The following is a 17930-nucleotide window of genomic DNA, read 5'->3' as shown; positions in this document are numbered from 1 at the left end:
ACAGGAAGGTCTCTGCGGCAAGACGACCTTGGTCACAGACACTGCCCTGACCCCCGTTCAGCCACGTGACCCAGAGAGAACAGAGAGCAAGTGACACGGAGGTCTGCCCCAGACGGCACTTGTCCTCACAGCATCAGCAAGCTCTGTCCCCTCCTCCCTGTCTTCCAGGCAACGTAAGAAAACAGGGGCAATGATTGAGAGAAGCGTACAGCTTTGTTCAAGTCAGGCTTCTTCAGTACATTGCCAGCCTTGGTTGAGTGGTTCAGGATGGGAAGTGGAGACATACAGGGGAGAAAAGAGTTTTCAGTTTTTACTTGTAACGCCCGGCCCTCTCTAAAAAGAAGGCAGCTTACTACATACTCACCATCACTCATTCATTCATTCATTCACGCAACAGATGTATCTACCTGCTACAAAGTATCTACCTTACTCCATTCATCCAGTTCCTCCATTCCACCCCATATCAATTTCCTAAATGCTAGGGGTGTGCTGATGTAATAGTGCTCGAATAATAAATAAACAGGCAATCGACTATTGAATATTGACTGAAAAATGTTAACTGTAAGGCATACCTGGATCTAATATATACAACATATCTAAGAGAAAAGTAGCACAGAATAAAAAAATATGTGGCTACCCCATGTATTGTAGCAAATAATCAGAACACATATTCCTACATAAATCTGACTTTTATTTAAATACTTTTACCTTTACCATAGTAATTTAACGTGCACAATGAAAATTTCCCATATACTCCTCACAGTAGTTCTTTTAAAAGTAGTGAGCATATTATACACACACTTATGTTTTGATGCTTAACTTTTACTTAACATATATACCTGCTCAATAAAGAGGGTGTAAAATATGAAACTCAATCCCTGGGAAAGTTCATTAGTAAACATTACTGTTATATGACAACCATGTCTCATTTGGTTGTACCCCAGACACAAGAAAAGGCTATTTCTTATTCTAATGATGTTTTCTGTGCTATTCGGAAGTGTCCCTAGAAATGTTCTCACATCACAAGATCATATGTTAGTAAGAGACGCCTCCATAAAGGCACAGCGGTGATGCTCATGTCTTAACACCCTTATTAAGCTGTGCCACTTAAAGGTCACTGTGACGAGCAGCCTCTCTGACCCGCATCTCAATCCTTTTAGGAGATATGATCAGCATTCCCACTGCACAGATGGAAGTACTGAGGCAAAAGGATGTTGTTTGGCTTGTCTCAAATCACACAGCTGGTTAAGGAAGGCAGGCATCATTCACTTCCCTTCACTGTTTTTAATTACAGTAAGTGGTTCTTTCCACACAACTATGGATTTAATTTTTATGAAAATAAGGTTGCAGTTGTTCATGCCATGCTCATTGCACATTGAATATATCCCTCTTAATACACCAGAAAGATCTATGCCTTAGTCCTTGCTTTTGATGTAAGTAAACATCCTAGTTATGGACATAACTTATGTAAATAAACCTTCCCTGATTCACTGTAATACTTTCTTAATGGCAATATAAAGATGACCTGATCTTATTACTTGAGAACATGGTGTCAGAGAGATTCTGCACAGATGACGGAGGGAGGAAATATTGAAGAGGAAGCAGAAAGAAAGAAGGAAGGAGGGACAGAGAACCAGGGAGGAGGGTGCAAGTTCCGTGGCAGTGATGTGGATGAGTTACCACGAAAGTAACAATGACACTGGAACTCCGTGGGGACAATGGTAACTTCACAGCAGCTTGTGCTACTGGGATTCCCTGCACCCTGATAACTGTGGAATTAATTGGTGGCACCACGGTACGTGTTGGCCGTGAGCTGTTCCCTTGGTAACGACACGATGCTACCAGAGAGTGGGAACGTTTGGCAGGAAAACATGCAGCAGCGAGCTGAGTGCAGAAGGTGGAGCTTCCGTCTGAACACACAGAGCACAGAGACCCCCCCAGCCAAAGGCGGCCTGGCCCACCCAACCTCTAAGTTCCCCTCGTTCACTGCCTATGACCCATGGGCTGTCGCAGTTCCCATAAACAGCAAGTAATGCTCAAATGACCAGTGTATACTTAGCAACAGAACCTCCTTATCTTTTAAAAAACTGTAATCAAAACAGTCTGGTACTGGCATAAGGACAGACACATAAATCAATGGAACAGAACAGAGAGCCCAGAAATAAACCCAGTCTCTATGGTCAATTACTATTTGACAAAGGAGGCAGAAGCATAAAATGGAGGGAAAAAAATGGCCTCTTCAAGCAAACGGTGCTGGAGATCTGAAATGGTACATGCAAAAAAAAAAAAAAGGAAATAAAAAGGGAACTAGACCAGCAACTTATACCATACACCAGAATAAACTCAAAATGGATACAAGACTTAAACAGAGGCTGGGACACCATAAAAACCCTGGTTGGTGGGGGGGGGAACACAAGCAGTAAAACTTCAGCTACCCAACCCAGTGATATGTCCGCCAATACATCCTCCTGCAGGGGTGTCCAGCCTTTCGGTGTCTCTGGACCCCACATTAAATACGCAAGCACTAATGGAAACTGACGACTCCCCCCAAAAACAAGGTTTTCAGTAAATTTATGATTTTGTGTTGGGGCACATTCATAGCCATCCCGGGCTGCAGGTTGGGCTCCCGTGTCTAGGAAAAAAGGATATAAAGGAAAGAATGAACAAAGGGGGTTACATCAAATTAAAAAGCTTCTGGATTGAGTGCCAGTCTGCAAACCGAAGGGTCACTGGTTCAATTCCCAGTCAGGACGCAGGCTTGGGTTGTGGGCCAGGTCCCCAGGAGGGGGCGAATGTGAGAGGCAACCACACACTGATGTTTCTCTCCCTCGCTTCCCCTCTCCCTGGAAATGAATAACTAAATCTTTTTTTAAATTTTTTTAAAAAAGAGCTTTTGCATGACTAAAGAGAACATCATCAAAATGAAAAGGGAACCAACCATACAGGAAAGCCTATTTGGCAACCATGCCTCAGACAAGGGTTTGATGCCCCAAATATATAAAAACTCACGGCCTTCACATCAGGAAGTCAAACAATCCAATTAAAAAATGGGCAAAGGACCTGAACAGACACTTCTCCAAGGAGGACATACAGAGGGCCCAGAGACACATGAAAGGATGCTCAGCATCACTGGCCATGAGAGAGATGGGAATGAAAACCACAATGAGATGCCACTTCACACGGGTGAGAACGGTCATCAGAAACAAGTTAACAAACAACGAGTGTTGGAGAGGATGCGGAGAAAGGGGTCCCTAGTGCACTGTGGGTGGGAAGGCGGACTGGGGCAGCCGCTGTGGAAACTAGAATGGGGTCTCCTCAGAAAACTAAAAACGGACTGCCTTTTGACCCAGTGATTCCTCTGTTAAGATTATATCCTAAGAATCCTGAAACACCAATTCAAAAAAACCTGTGCACCCCAATGTTCATAGCAGCACAATCTACAATAGCCAAATGCTGGAAGCAACCTAAGTGCCCATCAGTAACTGAATGGATCGAAAACTGTGGTACATTTACATGATGGAATTCTATGCAGCAGGAAGAAAGGAGGAGCTCCTACCCGTCACAAGAGCGTGGATGGAACTGGAGAGCATTCTGCTGAGTGAAATCAGCTAGGTGGTGATGGACAAATACCATATGATCTCACCTACAAGAGGAACCTAATGAGCAAACTAAACTAATGAGCAAACAGAACCAGAACCAGAACCAGAGGCATGGAAACAAGGAACAGACTGACGGTGGCCAGCGGGGAGAAGGGAGAGGATAGGGGAGGAAAGGAGGAGAAGGCTGTAGTTAAAGAACAAATCGAAATGACCCATGAATGAAAGGGTGTAGATTCACTGTAGGAAGAGGGGTGTGTTGGGCAGGACAGGGGAGAACAACGGGGGAAAATTGGGACAACTGTAATAGAACAACATTTAAAAAAGGCAAGAGGGAAGTATAAAAACGTAATACATTTACGTTGCTCTTTTGCCTCTTCCCTCCCCTGAAGTCACCACTGTGCTAGTAGGAGCTCTACAAGTGTGTATGTGCACACACAGGCACGTTTCAGTGAAAACCGGGCAGGCAGCTGATGGCGAGGCAACCCGTGGGTATAAATGAAGATGCCAGAATCTGTGTTTGAAAACGTTGCTTCAGGAAATCCACTGCAGAAGGCGGATCCGTGATATGTGCGGTCGACTACCTTCAAAGTCACAGAAGGCCAGGTTGAACATTTGGCCCCAAAGATAATAGCTTACGTTCTGCGTTTTCAGCGTGAACTACTAAAGAGAGCCTGCGCCGAGATGGGTGTGCGGGGCTACAGGATGTCCCAAGGAATCCTGAGCTGGAGGTGTGTGCGTAAAAGTGCCCCGCAGCCAGGGCTTCGGGTGGCTTACAGCCCCCAGACCCAGGCCAGCGCCCCCAGGCCAGCGCCCCCAGCTCAGCCCCACGCCTGGCTCTCCGGATTCCAGCTGGGACGGCCATCCGGTGTCAGAACAGATTGGACGGGCGCACTCCTTAGGTTACCCAACCTGCGTGTGTCTGTGCCAAACCAAGCGTCACAGATGAGCACTGTGCTGTCCTTCCTCAGACAATGTGACTCCTTCAGAATTCAGTAAGTTGTTTTTTTCAAATCCATCTTTGCTTTCAAATGATCAAACCTTACCTAGAGATACAGCTGCATCTTTAGATTGGCAATAAGTGCTTGATGACTAATATTCTCCTTATATGTGCAATGCAAGGTTAACAGTCACCAGAAAGGCTTTTATTGGGCATATTATACATTCCTATCAGCCAAAGCCACTGACTTCAAGGACTATTAGATTCTGACGAGTTTAGGAAAAAAGTTAAGTCACAAACAGAAATGTATTGCTCTCAGTTGTCTCCTGCCCACTGATACTTCCCCCTCCTCCCCAGTGACTGGCACAGGGATTTTTAATATTTGCTGATAAGTAAATAAATATTCTCGAAATCATTGTTTGGCCAAACTCCAGATGAGGACACAGTCCTAACTTAACCTCTAGAGCGCTCTGTTCTAACATCTCCTTCTCCAGAGTCACCCTCCCAACTTAGAAATCCGGATGTTCCTCTGCCATTGTCTCTGAAAAGGGCACTGACCATGTGAATGACAGGTCATTTTATTTTTAATACTAACTCACCAAATGCAGGCTAACCACAAATGAGGCTAATAAACTGGCTTAACAGCATTCTCTGTGACAATCAAAGAAATGGCAAAATAGTTTTCTACTCAGTACATGACACAAACAAGTCTCTTCTCCATCTTTTCACACATAAAACGTGTTAACAGAACCTTCCTGATGTGACTGTCATTAAGAAGAAACGAGAAACCATGCAAAGTATTCAGCACAGTATTAAAAAGAAAAAGATCACAATAAACATTTATGTTCTTGCTCTAATGTATTAAATAAATATATCTCACTTAAAATAAATTCACTTTCGTGAATGACTTTTTCATCTGTCATATCGCGTGGCCCATGTACGTTCAGAAACCTTTGCTAAGTTATCTGCTACGGGGCAGGAAGAACAGGTGGTATTGGGAAAAAAGGAACACTTAAGAGAATTCCTGTGTGAGAATTAGGGAGTCTTGAGTCTCCATTTTCTATCGATAAAACAGGTAGAAATCACGTTTCCTCTAACTGGGAAAATAAAATTCGTCCTCCTTCCCACGCCGCTAGGTCCTCTGTGGCCTTTGAACTCATCTTTCCCCACCAACCTCCACCCATGCGGCGTCCTCGAACACGCCAACTCATTTTCATATCCGGGGGGCCTGGGGTGCACCCCCTCAGGGGTCCCCCGGCCTTCACCATGGAGAGCAACATGGAGACACAAGGTCATGCATTGGCTCGATGGTCACATGAGGCCAACTAACACGTTCACACACCTGAGTAACTGGGGTACTTCTTAGAAAACACAAATGACCGCCTCACCTGGCCATATCATGTGGCCCAGATGTACGGGATCCATCAGCAAGTTTTCAAGAAAATCACCAAGTAGCTCACAAAACTTTTTAGAGTCAAATGCAGACCTGCAAGAAGCAGCCCTCATCCGTAAAAATAAATTGTCCCCTGAAAGTCCAGGCGGGCAATCTGCGTGACACGGGTCAAGGTCACCCTGGAAGACCCACAGTACCGGAAGCAGAGTGCTCCTGCCCTGCAATCCGGGACTTTATCCCAGTCCAGCCCGTCTTTAGGGTGGCAACCCACGATGCCGCCCCACAGAGCCTTAACTGAGAACACTAATCCGGTGCCCCAAAAACCCACAGCAAATCACCAGGCTCCCAATGACTTCGCCAAATTCCAGTGTTTCGGAAATGATCCAGGAAGCGCGCAATCTCCAGCAAGTGGGAATGAAGTGTGTCTTAGAGAAAAACTCTACCGAAGGCTTCAAATCCCCAATTTGCTATTTATTATCTGTGCCATCTTAGGATGGGACTGAGCTGTAAAATCAATATAAGAATAATACCTTACGTTCAAGTAGTAACACTCATTTCCACAGCCTCAATTATATCTCTATTATTTATCACCTATGCATCCAGCATTCTCCTATCTCCACACTTACCTTTTGGGCTTGTATACCATTCCAAATCTACTTACTCATTCCCGTATCCCACAGATACTTACTAAGCCCTTGCCGCGCCCAGGCCCAACCGTGGGTGCCGGGGTGCCCAGAACACACACACTTCCTGCCTTCCTGGGGCGTAGCACCCACAGAGGGACACGGAGCCCAGAGAAACAAGAGAGAGACCCAGTGTATTAGATAGGAATGAGTTCTCAGGGGACCCCGTAAATTAGGGAGCAGGCACAGGGGCTGTTGCATTACTTTTCGATGGCAGCCAAGGAAGGCACCCTGGGAAGGGAGCATTTGCAAGAAGAACTGAAGACTGGGGGGGAGCAAGGTGTGCAGACATCTGTGGACACAGGGGGCAGCCCAGCCAAGGGCGATTTTCTCTCTCCTGTCCCTCGCGCCCTGTGTTCTCTGAAACTTTCTGATGGTCTACCTCCTGTCATTGAATAGATTCAGCCACGGCCAATAACAATTCACTGCCAGGCAGGTTTTAAAAGAGATCTCACTCCTTAATTGTTTACTTTGCAATAAGTGATAGTATTGTTTACTTCAGCGGTATCTTATCTTCAGGCACACAGACCCAGTTTTAATACCTTTCAGAAGTGAGCAGATGCACAGACACAGAGAACAGATGGACAGCTGTCGGGGAGGGGGGGAGGGGGGCTGCGGGGCCAGGCGGAAGAAAGGTGAAGGGATTAAGCAGGGAAAAAAACCCAAAAAACAACCAGACAGACAATAGTATGGTGATTACCAGAGGAAAAGGGGAGAAAAGGGGGTTCAGATAGTAGGAAGAGGGCAAAAGGGGGGATACATGGTGATGGATGGAAAGTCGACTTTGTATGGTGAACACACTGTATGCTATACAGATGATATATTGCAGAATTGTATATCTGAAACCTACATAATTAACCAATGTCACCCCAATACAGTCAATAATAGAAGCAGGAAATAAATAATAAATGACCAAATAAATCAGGTCAGAACACATCAACATGTCAACTGAGCCTTTCCTTGGTAAAGGGCACAGTGCCCAGCGGCGAGACAGGCCCCCAGGCTGCAGGGCGGAGGGGCGGAGGGGCGGCCAGCTCGCTGGCTGGACCGCACACCCCCCACGCTGGCAGCGAGACGCGTTCCTGATAAATCTGTGGTTGGATACAGCACAGTTCTGACAGTTGGCTCTTAGCGCATTCTTGGAGGTTTGGAAAATTATTTAATTATGAACATACGAACGGAAGCTTTAATTAAAACAGATCTTTCTTCTGCCTGCATAGGAGCTGCCAAGATGTCAGAGGACAGGAGGGAGAGTGACCGTGTGAGCTCCTTCCTCAGGCTGAACAAAGCACCTACTACCAAGAACCACAGAGCGCACAGGTCTGGGGCCCTCCCTCCCACTGTGGGAGGGGCTCGTGGGAGAAAAAACAAGGAGCCCCGCGTCAGAAGCAAGTTGCACTACTCAGAAGTGGAAGTGCCGCTGGCCGCTGGGCGCCCCACAAATACTCCTCTGATCTTTGTCACCAAGACACTGGCGATATGTTTTCAAGACTCACTGTCTGGGACCCAGGGCATCTTTTTCTCTGTCTGACCTTTACTACCTGACCTCCTTGCATGGCTGACCTTTCTGAAATGTTGACCTCTTGCCACGTGTGTGTGTGTGTGTATATATTTAATCTCTACAAATCCATATAATGAACATACTCTTCCTCTCATGCTACAGCCCAAGGTGTGGCTCTGACAATTTCTGGTTATTTTTCAAAGGTTCCATTAAAGCCGACCACATGTTTCTGTCATGGTGGTGGCTGTCGAATTTACATCACCAGTAACATTCTTTCCTCAAACCAAACTGAGCTGTCTCTTCAGGAAAGAGCCGAGTAATAAATAAACCTCTGGCAAAAAAAAAAAAAAGCAGCATTTAAATGATTCCGGGTTTGGTTCTCGCGTGTCTTCAAATACACGAATTCATCAATCTTTTCAAACAAACACATTATTTTCTGAAACCAAAGGTATGAAATTATTACAATAAAAGCAAATTAAGTATAGTAAATGGTGTGTAATTATCTCGTTTGTATGGCTCAGGTTATTAGCTTGGATACGATGTCTTTCCCACAACTTCCATTTGCAATTACACTCCCAACTGCAGGTCCGCTGCGCCAGCCGGGAGGTACGCCGCTGCCCCCGCTGTGCTAAACTTACTGAAACAGATAGAAAAAGACACTTCATTGTGTTTGGTTCCTGTTTTACTCTTTTGTAATTGGACTGCCCTACAGGAAGTACTCTGCTTTATAATCTATCACTGACTCGCTCCCACGATTGCCTGGATTTCATGGTCTTCCTTTCTTCTGGGCAAGATGAGGATTTCTGAATGGTTATTTCATACTTGGGATAAAACCACTAGGACAAAAGAAAATCTGAAGGGCGTTAATGAAAAAAGGTGTTTCAGAATTACGTGGGAGGGCCCCTTGCTCCTAATAATGGGTGTTTTGGGGGAGTGGAAACATGAGCACACCCATGTACCTCCAAATGCTGATGAAATGACACCACACACAGCAAGCTCAGACACATTCTGAAAATGTGTCTTCTCTGAATTTAAAAAAAAAAAAAGATCAACAGCCTAGGTCTTACTATTCAAATATTACAAAGATATTTTTCAATTTTGATTATTAAATAAAATGCAACGAAAAAGCAAAGCCTCCTCTGTGTACGAAGTGGCCTTGAAGTTCATGTCTGGAGCCTGGCATTCGGAGCCACATTTCATGATGTCTCATGGCTAGCCTCGTCAAAACAAAGGACTTTTAGGACGGTGTTAATATCTTCATCGAAGAATTACAAGTGATCTCCAAGAAATACTGGACTCCGCCCTCTCTCTCTCTGGATTCTACTTGTCAAGACCACCTTGAAAGTACAAGTAACTTTTAATGACGTTACTTTGCCCCTAAGCAATAGAATTCATTTAAGTGGGTTTTAAGCGGGGATAGCTTTATGAATGGTTGTGCTAAGTAGCAATGAAGTCTCATTTCCAGTGAGTAATGAAAAGTCTCGTCGCATTCAATTTAGGAAAAAACAAATTTGTTAGTATGTTAAATGTTTTTTAACCCTAATTCTCATTTAATGCGGGCATCTTCGGTGAGAAAAGAATCTATATAATGAGATATGGCATCCAATTGGGAGTTTTATATTAATTACACCCACCCTTCACGTACTGTTAGGACTTCCTGAGGATCAAATTATGACGCCAAATATTCCATCCCACACAAAACATAGACAGAATTTCTTCAGAAACAGACAGGTTTGTGAATGTAACAGTAACCAAATGCAGAAAGGAACTAAATCTAATTTTGTAAATGACACCCTACGTCCTTAAACTCAGGATTGGTGAGGTGGCAGTGATTTTAACACAGGATACAGATGCATGAAGGAAAATAAATGCACTTTTTGCATAGAACTTTCATGACACACACCCCGCAATGACTCTCGGACATCATCTCTCCCTACAGAATTGCGGCGACATTCATCCCTGCCGCCAAGTGGGCACGGCCGCGTGGCATTCACCCCGGTGCGATACGGAACTCTCTTCCAAGAAGCAAAGCAGCGTTAGAGAAACGAGAACCAGCTGCATATTCTACTTGTAAGAACAGACACTTTAGAAGGGTAAGTGCTTAAGTGGTCATATAAAGAGCTCAATTAAAACTAATTTAGCTCCGTCTCTTTGGATTGAGAAGCCTACACTTCTGAGCACTGGACCGAGCTGTCAGGGCCAGTTACCCTTAATTGTCCCCGTTTAACTCCACCAATTAATAACTAATTCTTACCAAAGAGTGAATGATTTCTTTTAGTTGGGTGGTAACCAGAACATGTATACTCGTTTGGTTTTGGAAAAAAAGATAAATATTATTTTGATCCTCAATTAAATATTTGGTTTAAAACCAGCAATGACCAAGCTCTAGTTCTACTCATTTGAATAAAATACACATGGAAAAATGTTTTGAAAAATAAAGCTCACAGCGGTTAAGGAGCTCACAAAAACTTACGCTAGTCCAGGGGGTGGGGCCAAAATGAGGCCGCTGGGAACAGTGACCTTGCCGAAAGGCACAACAAACAAATTTTGGTTTGGAGCGGTCGAGTCCGCAGTCAAATAAGCATTTAGAACTACGGGTCCGGTGTTCAAGAGGGTGGCAGGGCAGACAACAGACTCGGGGACACTAATGCAGATGATGGACTCAGGGGACAGGGACACACAGACTGTGACGAAAGGCAAAAGAAGCACAGGAGGTCCCCAGAGGCAGGGACGCAGAGTGAGAGGACAACTGGAGACAAGAGCCGTATTCCGGAGACAAGAGAAAACAAAGACAGTGGATTGAGTATTTCCGATGAAAGCAAAGGAAAGAAAAACTGAGTTGCTGAACAGATTTGTTCTTCTTGAAACCTACAGTGACGCGCAATCGCTTATATTGCCCCAGCCCAAAACGCTAGTTATGAAAACAAGGTGTCAGCGTAGGCGGAGGGGGACTTCAACTTCCAGGCAGAATGCGCATAGGTCACAGGTGGCCAATCAACACTCCCGTGCAGGAAGCACAGGGAAAAAAATCTAGGCAGAACCGGACAAACCACAAGCGTCATATCTTAGAGGTATCAGAAATCCTATAAAGCAAGAAAAATTACACACACCCAAGTTCTTGGAGGGGGGAGTTTTCAACATAAACTGAGGAGAAATCAGCAGAACTATGAGTTGTTGGCATCTGGGGAAGGGTATTTCAAGTGGGAAATTAAGAAAACAAGACATGTCTGTTTCTCTCCTAGACACACGAAGAATTCTAAGTCTATGGTGTGTGGGAAGCCAGAGAGAGAGGCCCGACAGAAAAGGGGCATCAGTGAAAACCGCTGGGACCAGAGGGAATCGGACACCCCTCCAATCACAGTTGGAGACTGCCACAGCGGTCTCAGAGATCGGCATGGAGCTACTGCAAGAAATAAAAAAGGGAACTGCCTGTGACCCCGAGACTCAACTTCTGGGAATTTATCCAAAGAAACCTGAAACACTGATTGGAAAGAATGTCTGCATCCCTGTGTTCACTGCAGTGGTATTTACCGTCACCAAGATTTGGAAGCAGCCCAAGTGTCCATGAGTAGATGAGTGGAAAAAAACCACTAAGATACATTTATGCAATGGAATACTACTTGGCCATGAAAAAGGAGAAAATTTTACCCTTTGTGACAGCATGGATGCACCTGCAGAATGTTACGCTATGCTGAGTGACATAGGCCAGTCGGAGAAAGACAAATACCGTGTGATCTCACGCATATGTGGAATCTAATGAACAAAATGAACTAACAAGCAAAACACAGACTCATAGATGAAGAGTGAGCTGCCAGGTCTGAAGATGGGGGGCTGGGAGGGCTGAGGGGCTGGGGGAGCTGAGGGGCTGGAGGGCTGGGGGACTGGGGGTGGAGGGATTGGGCCAAAAAGAAAAAAGAGGAAGAATCCTGGACACAGACAACACTGTGGCGACTGCCAGGGGCAGGGGGTGGGTAGAAGTGGAAGAGGGTACAAGGGGATAAATGGTGATGGAAAAAAATGGAATAATGAAAACTGTGATCATGAACATTTTAATAAATTCAAATCTGGAAGGATACTAAAGATCTACCTAACACTGTCAACCACCTCTAACTGGCATTTACAGCAAACTCTACCCAAAAAATATTCCTGTCAAGTCTGCATGAAACATCACCAAGGATAAACCACATGCTGATCAAAAAGAAAATCACCTTTCCACAATGGAAATGACCTTGACCTCAGGAACAGAGAAATCTAGAAGAGCCCAATCAGCAACGGTGGCCTTGTAGCTGTTCCACATCCTCAGCCAAATCTGGTTTTTGTCCGTTGGCTTAACATTAGTCAAGGGCACACAAATAGGTGTCTTTCGTGACATCTTGTATGCAAAGACTTTCACCATTAAAAAACTGTTCTATGAACTTTATTTTTAGAGCAGTTTCAGACACACAGCAAACCTGAGAGGGCAACACAGAGTTCTCATATATGAGAACATACGTGTGCCCCCGACCCTGCTCAAACGCCGTAACATCAACACCCCACCAGAGAGCCACATTTCTCACACGTGACAGCCCAGCACCAGCACCTCACTGCCGCTCAGAGTCTGTAGTTGACAGTAGGGATGGCTCTTGGTGGCGTACGTTCTATGGCTTTGGGACACTAGGGAAAGACAGGCATCCACCATGACAGTGTGACACCCAACGGTTTCTCGACTCTGAGTCTGTCCCTTGTGCTCCATCTCACGCCTTACTCCTGACCCGTGACATCCCCTGGGACTTTTACTGCCCTGCTTTTTAAGAGTCTCATGTAGTGGGAATCATAAAGGAGGGAGCCCTTCCCTAGTGGTTTCTTCCGCTAACGTTACGCGCTTAGAGATATGCACATAAGTTCCCTCCGTGCTTTTGTCTGGCTTGATGGCTCCTTTCTCTTTGGCACAGAATAACATCCCCTGGTCTGGATGCAGTGCCATTTACCTACTGAAGCACAGCTGGGTGCCTCCCAACCCGCGCAGCTGTGGACACCTGTGCGCAGGTGCGGACATAAGCCTCAATTCATTTGGGTAAATATCAAGCAGTGTGGTTGCTGGGTCATATGGTAACAACACATTTAGTTTTCTAAGAAACAGCCAAACTGTCTTCACTGTGGTTCCGCAGCCTGGCCAGCAGTGGGTATTGCCAGAGTTGCAGATTTCCGTCCTTCTCCTAGGTGTAGGGCTGGAGTCGATTGTCCGAATTTTTAATTCCCTAATGATGATGATCGGGTATCTTTCCTCACGTGCTTATTTTCCATCTGTGTATTTTCTTTGGAGAGGTGTAGGCTCAGATCTTGGACTCAGTTATTTATACATTGTGCTGCTGCCTTTGAAGAGTTTGTTTACGCAGATAGAACAATGGTCCTTTTGTCTTGAGCAACAGGCGTGTCTTTCGGTGGCGACACTGTCTCCCAGTCTGGGGTGTGCCTTCTTGCTCTCCCAACGTCGTCTTTCTCAGAGCAGATGCTTCACACGCCAACAAAGTCCAGACAATCGATCTCTCTTTCTAGGTCTGTGCCTCTGTATCTGAAGGTCACCATCAGCCCCAGTCAACTACTTGTTCTCTCCGGCTATCTTCCAGTTTCATGTTTCACGGTTAAGCCTGTGCTCCAATTTGGGTGCATGTTGTGTAGATTCATTCTCTTGCATGTGGGTGTCCATTCTCTCGCAGCATTTGTTGAAAAGATGATCTTCGCTCCGCTGTGTTGCCGCTGCTCCTTCGTCAAAGATCCATTGACGGTATTCACGTGGGTTGATTTCGTGGGTTGAACCTGGTTATCGCTTTAAAGGAGACTCAGCAATATTTTGTGATGTACTCTGACCTAATATTGAGTACGGGGGGGAAAAAGAGTCAAGAATTACCCAAGTTTGGGACTGGGCGGCCTTCTGTTGAACGACAGGTACCTGAGTGGTAAGGAGGTGTCCGGGGACCTTTCACGCTCCTCATTCCTGAAGAACGGGCCCCGTGTGGTCTCTCCTGACATCCTGCCCTCTTCCTCCAGCCTCCTCCTGGTCTCAGCTCAAGTACCTCTTCCTCATCAATAATCCTATCCCTCTCCTTTGGAGAATGACCTTCTTTATGCCTAGTTTACATACATGTGTGTGGTTATTTGATACGAACTGAGTAAACAATGGAACGGGTGAGCCCCGTGCAGGAGCGGCTACCTCCAGGAACCTGCCGCACCGGTGTGCTTCCGGGGTTCTCACACCACATCCGTTACCCCAGAGTCACCCCCACGCATGTAAACTCTACGTCTTGCAAATACAAACGTTGCTCCAAACCATAAATGTTTCCATGTAGCAGCAGAAAGCTCTGTCTCTTAATCAGACCCTCTGAGAGGTCAGAGAGAGGTCGGGGACTTGCCAAGAAAATGTAACTTCGTTGCTAAAATTCGACAGCTTGTATCATCAATCGGTGCTTTTAATTACATTCCAATTCACCCACAGATTTTAACGATTCTATTAGAACACGTAAATATGTCACAAGTATATATAACTTTTCCTAAATTATAACTTCCAAGTCGCAGAGTTTGAACTTGATATAAAGGCACATTGTAATTATTAACTATAGAAGAAAGTCCTTATAAACCCCAATACCGTTTAATTCCCAATCAGAGATCAGGAGCCTGAGGTTGCTCATTTAGTGAAATCAATTAAAAACCACAAATAATGCCCTGGCTGGTGTAGCTCAGTGGATTGAGTGCAGGCCTGCAAACCACACGATCACAGTTCGATTCCTAGTCAGGGCACATGCCTGGGTTGCAGGCCAGTTCCCAGTAGGGGGACTCACGAGAGACAACCATACACTGATGTTTTTCTCCCTCTCTCCTTCCCTTCCCCTCTAAAAATCAATAAATAAAATCTTTAAAAAAACACAAGTAAAAATCTGATACATACATATTTCCAGAATATCCATCAAAATTTGAAAAATCGCTGAATGTAAACTAAAATTTTAAACTCGAGTGTGATAGAATCCACCCTTTCTCGTGGCGCTATCTTGGTCTCCTTATCAGTTACTCTCGGTGCCTACTTCCAGCCTTTTGTGTTTACTCATCACTCCTCACCATGGGGTTCGTGTTCCTCTCCTCTCAGGATTTTAAAATAAGCCAGTGCACAGCAGAGACTTTCAAAGTGCTGTGCACCTCACTGGCTTCCACCTGAACCCTCGCAAACAGCCACTGCGTCCCCCAGGAAATGCAGCACTGGCCACCCACCCTTCCCCCGGGGCCCCCAGGCTGGTGCTCAGTACTCTGCAGCCCACCCCTGAAATGGAGCTGAATCACATAATCATGAGCAAAAACAGGTTTGCCTGCTTTTGTGTTTAGTAAACATATATGGTAACTACAATCACTTTCTGTAACAAGGAGAGTCCTGGAATGTGGTAATGCATTCAAAAATATTCAATTTGAAGTATGCTACAATAATGTGTGTGTTTCTGTGTGTGTGTTTAATATTTATGTTTTCAAACAACAAGGGTTAGTTTTCCCGCAGCGTCTTTGGAGAACTGAGCATCTGAATAGTAACATAGGAGCCTGGAGTTAGTCAGTTCCAATTCATCTATCACGTTACATGTGTGAGGAGAGACAATATGAAATTTAGCATAAGGAGATTTATCCGTAGCCCTAAATAGACTGTTTGGCAATTTGTTCAACTATATTATTTTTTGTATAATCGTATTTGAAATGTATTTTTGTTAGGTAGAAGCAGATAAAGGAATAAATAATCAGAGGTATGTGATCATTTACACACAGTCAGAAAATCTGTGTGCTCATACAGTTACAGGTTGCAAATAGAATTTATTACTATTGATATGGTCAGGACATCTTTTTAGAATCATTGTGTTATCTATAAAAGTGTTTATAAAAATGTTTGTCTTATGTGTTCACCACCCCAAGTCCAGCCTCATTCTACCAGTGTTCACCCCCCAAAAATTCAATGAAAAAGAGAAAAATTCACATATGTAAAAAAAAAAAAAGTTGTCATGACCCTTATAAACAGGCAGATGTTTTGCTGAAACTACTGGGGAAAAAAAACAACTAATCGATTCTCTACAAATTTCTGATGAGCAGAAAAATCTTAAATAAAAATAAATTGTAAGGCAAGTCTTGGATTAATACCAAATAACAATAAACTTCCATTTTAATAAAATGACCCAGTTCAATGGCAGCAACTAGCTCAAACTGGCTGATGCTTTTCAAATTATTCAATACATTTTATTTATATGCAACAATTTAAATATAATTATGTGTCAAAACTAACAATTTGTTTATAAGTGAAGAAAAAAATCTTCGCCTTGTTTCACTATTAAAATACTCTGATTTACCAAACAGCTTTTCCATCCAAACTGGTTCACTTTCAGCACAACCCTTACCTCTGGGTGAGAAATGTCTCTAGCAATAACCCCCCATGGAATATGAAATTATAAACAACAGTTAAGGGAAGGAAGGAGGAAATGAAATACGAAGGAAAAATATGACAATGACAAAATATAATACCAGTAAGTAATTTGACCTTACTGTAAATCATTTTTCTTCCCGACCTAAAAAAAAAAAAAGGTTACTCTAAACTCTCCCGAAAGATAGAAGATACTGATCAGATCGCTGGTCTGTAAACATGACACTGGTACCCACTGAGAGTATCAGTTCTGTGGAACAAGGACACTAAAAATTGGTGGAAATTGATGGTATGGAAGATCCTTCAATAAAGTAACTACTAGTATTTCTTCTGTCCATCAACCAAAGTAAGTAATGGCCCTTAAAATGGGAGAACGCCATACATCCAATCTAAAAGTTAGAAAATGTACTAGATTAAACTAAATCGCACAGGCTCCTTGGAAGACGGTGGGTGGATTGAACCACGAACACTAAGAGCATTTTTAAAAAGGAAGTCAGGATGTCCCATGATATCTCCTCTAATCCTAAGAAAAACTTCTTTGTGGACTAGATAATATTTATTCATTATTCACTGATGTATAAAATAAATACTGATTGATCAAATTTTTGAAATGGCTGCAGGTAGGAACGTGATAAGGGAGTGAAAGGCATGGACCACAGAGCGTAGCTCCATCAGCACTTCTCACCAGCCTCAGGTCTCCTGCCTGCATTTGAACAGAGGTCATGGCCCTTCATTCATTCATCAACAAAAACAACGATAAGCTGAATTATCCCAGCATTGTGCTCTTGTAGGTACATTTTGTGGACTGGCACTCACCTGAGAAGGGTCATAAGGTAAGTGGTTCTCTAGCAGTTACTCCCCATTTTAACTGTGAACTGTAACTATCACAAAGGATTTGATTTTGTGGCATTGATGTGGTATCTTGTGTTGGTGGCATACTGGTGATTCTACAATGGCCGCTGGCGATTTAATGATTCATCGTGCCTGTGAATAATCTGGGAACAGCCCAGAAATCAGGAGACAAGGCACTGCAGTACGTGTTCTATAGTTATGATTGCTAATAAATACAATAGCTTTATAGCACTTCTTAGTATACATCTATGAGAGACCATCGCAAGTGCATAACACATGCACCAACATTTTTTAAAATTAATTTCAATTGGTTTATGACAAATCTGCTCAGAAGCAGGGGTCAGTAAACGATAGCCCATAGGACACAGCCCGCAGGCCACCTGTCTCTATAACAGCATTTTATCAGAACACAGCCACCAACCACCGACCTGGCTGGTGTAGCTCAGTGGATTGAGCACAGGCCTGCGAACCAGAGAATCGCGGTTTGATTCCCAGTCAGGGCACATGCCTGGGTTGCAAGCCAGTTCCCTGCAGGCCAGTTCCCAG

At 44.2% G+C, this 17930-nt stretch overlaps 1 protein-coding gene across 1 annotated transcript in view; it reads right to left on the bottom strand.

Moving 5' to 3' along the window:
• DPYD (dihydropyrimidine dehydrogenase) overlaps window positions 1-17930 on the bottom strand; it is a 499545-nt gene that overhangs the window by 395223 nt on the left and 86392 nt on the right. The gene's annotated exons all lie outside the window — the stretch shown is intronic.

The sequence above is a fragment of the Artibeus jamaicensis genome, unplaced genomic scaffold, assembly GCF_021234435.1.
Source record: "Artibeus jamaicensis isolate MK-2021 breed Jamaican fruit bat unplaced genomic scaffold, CSHL_Jam_final scaffold_1689, whole genome shotgun sequence".
NCBI lineage: Eukaryota > Metazoa > Chordata > Mammalia > Chiroptera > Phyllostomidae > Artibeus > Artibeus jamaicensis.
This window is presented reverse-complemented; position numbering and strand designations above follow the sequence as displayed.